Below are 2,964 nucleotides of genomic sequence, written 5' to 3'. Positions count from 1 at the left end.
TTTTACTAAATAAACCGCATACCTATCTGAATTATTTGCTTGCACGTACATATACATAGCATTTAACTTCATAAAAATTTTATAATTTTATTCAACTTTGCGCCATTGCTGATATCAAATCTTTTTCTTTTATAAAAATAATAGGTATATCATTGGAATTAAGTAAATAATAAATGTACTAGTTTAACTTGGCGCCTATTGTTGATATCAAATCTTTTATACACATGATATACACATATCATTAAAGTTAAGTAAATAGAGAGAATCTTTTATACACATGATACATATCATTAGAGTTAAGTGAATGATAAAAAAAGATTGGGTTTTACTTTTTAATTTGGTAGAATTTAATTAATTTGATAAAGATATAAATGATACGTGTCATCAGCATTAATGAACATTAAAATTACAATCACAATTACAAGTATTATCGATTTTTAATCTAATATTAAATCTATCTTAAATCTACGCATCGCTTTTATAATCTTAAACCTACGCATCGTTCTTATAACGCATGTCTTACAAATCTAAAATTATCATATATAACGCACGCCATATAAATACTTAAATACTAAATCTAAATCGTACACCTATCTGAATGATTTGTTTGCACATACATATATATTAGCTGCAGCAGCAAATCCTTTGTATATATTAGCAAATTTCACAGTTACAGTAGCTAATGCATTTCAGCTAATCAGAATTATATTAGCTACAGCATAGAAAAATAGTTTTATTGGTATATAACGCACGCCGTATAAATACTTAAATACTAAATCTAAACCGTATTCCTATTTGAATGATTTGTTTGCACATATATATAGATATATTAGCTACAGGAGCAAATCCTTCGTATATATTAGCAAATTTCACAGCTATAATAGCTAATGCATAGATTTTACCGTAAAATAGTTAAATAGTTTTATTGGATGAGCACACACGATCTTAGCGTCTTTTTTACCTTTTTTTAGATTTTACCGTAAAATAGTTTTATTGGATGAGCACACGCTCTTAGCACCCTTTTTACCTTTTTTTTAAAAAGGTAAATTTGTATATAATTTTGAAAAATCCCACCGCCTCCCCCACCGTTTTATAATTGTAATATAAAATGTCAATGTGTATAAAAACAACAGTCATCTGTACTATATTAAGGATTTTGTGATATTATTTATAGTAATTTTTTAAATAGAGTTAATGCTGTAACTATTTGATCTTTTTTAATAATTTGTCTGGTATTCGTACATATTATCTTTTATTTTTAGGTAATAATTTTTTAAAAAGAATTAAAGTCCAATTGCATCAACATTACTTTCATTTTAAACTATCTATCTATGTCTCTTTTTCAGCTTTAAAACGAAACAGATAGAGTTTTAAGTCTCGCTTAAAGTCAAAGTAACGTTGGTGCAACCGGGCCTAAAACAATTATTACTTGAATCAGCATAGGAAGACCTTCAATGAAATTATTTTTTTAAAGAAAAGTTCAAGTTACTATTACTTTTCTTTGCGAGATTGGAATAAGAAGACTTTCAAATTAGGAATACAAATAGTCTCAATCTAGAGTGGTTGTAAATAAATATATATTACTTATTATATGTTTTTGGTAACATTTTTCTGTAAAAATAATATGGAAACATCTTTAACACCTCTAGGCCATTGTTTTTTTATAACTTGCGCATCATCAATTTCAATCCAAGATGTTCCTTCTCTACACATACTTATATAATAACCCTCGTCAATACACAAACCATAATAGAATATAGCACTCATAACTTTATATATCTGTCCAGCTATTATTATTTTTGTTGTCGGGACTGTACGTAAACTAAATTTGTGTGGTATCTTTACTAATTTACCATCATCTGAAGAAAATGATATTAAGTTGATAATAAGTATTTCTCTTTTGTCGAAACTAATTCACTTTTAAATAATATATCATTTCTTCCACAACATTCACATAATTTATCAAACGTCTGACACCAATGTGATGAAAATGTATTTTTTAATAAATCATCAAGATTATAACTTTCCTTCTTCAGATTATTAATAGAAATTAAAACAAAGATGTTAGTATTAGTAGTAACATTTGTATAATCGCATGGATTGCATCGATAAGTAGAAGTAGCTTGATGTTCTACCGCACTCTTTATATAATCATATTTTGAGCAAAGAGCTGTAAGAAATTCTAATGCATCTCGTTTATTAGCAACCGAGAAATACTCTCCTAAAGATTGCCGTATTTCATAGGGATTCAAAGTATTCATTCCATGTTCATATCGATGCGTGAACACATTTAAAACATCAAGTTTATTATAATTTAATAATTCTTTTTTGAAAATATGTAAATTTAATAAACATTGTAATACTGCATTCGCATAACCTTGTCCATATTTTGAAAACCGCGTAGAGCCCAAGCAGTATTTTTTAATGGAACTTCTTTTTGATCTGATTCTTGAACGGAAGTAATTACTTTCGATAATGTCCACGAAACATCTTTGACTTTACGATAACGCTGTTTTGAAATAGTGATCATTTCTGATTCTGAATTAGGTATTTGTTTCAATCGATTATATTCTGGAATAGCTTTTTCACTAGCAAACACGGATGAAGGATCAAAATTAATTAAGTGCAGTCCAACAAGAGACATTACTCGAGATAATGCAACGTAAGTCTGACCGCAACTACATACATTATTACCTAGATCCATAATAGCATTTTGCAAACTCAATCCTTGACTTTTATGAATGGTAATACTATAACTCAAACATAATGGAAATTGTTTTCTAATAACATATACTCTATCCATCAATGGAAATTTAATACTTACTCTTTCAATAAAATACTCTAAACCAGACGGCAAAAGAATTTTTATTTTTTCTATATAATCAGTAGTTTTATCCTGCACAACTGATATAACTGTAGCAATTGTACCATTTACAAGGCCTAAACTGGCATCAATATTGCGTC

At 28.0% G+C, this 2,964-nt stretch overlaps 1 pseudogene; it reads right to left on the bottom strand.

Moving 5' to 3' along the window:
• Positions 1–2,344: 2,344 nt before the first annotated feature.
• The window catches only part of LOC108768172 (ATP-dependent DNA helicase PIF1-like), a 2,992-nt pseudogene continuing 2,372 nt past the window's right edge, over positions 2,345–2,964 (bottom strand).

This window comes from Trachymyrmex cornetzi, unplaced genomic scaffold, assembly GCF_001594075.2.
Source record: "Trachymyrmex cornetzi isolate Tcor2-1 unplaced genomic scaffold, Tcor1.1 scaffold751, whole genome shotgun sequence".
Classification (NCBI taxonomy): domain Eukaryota; kingdom Metazoa; phylum Arthropoda; class Insecta; order Hymenoptera; family Formicidae; genus Trachymyrmex; species Trachymyrmex cornetzi.
This window is presented reverse-complemented; position numbering and strand designations above follow the sequence as displayed.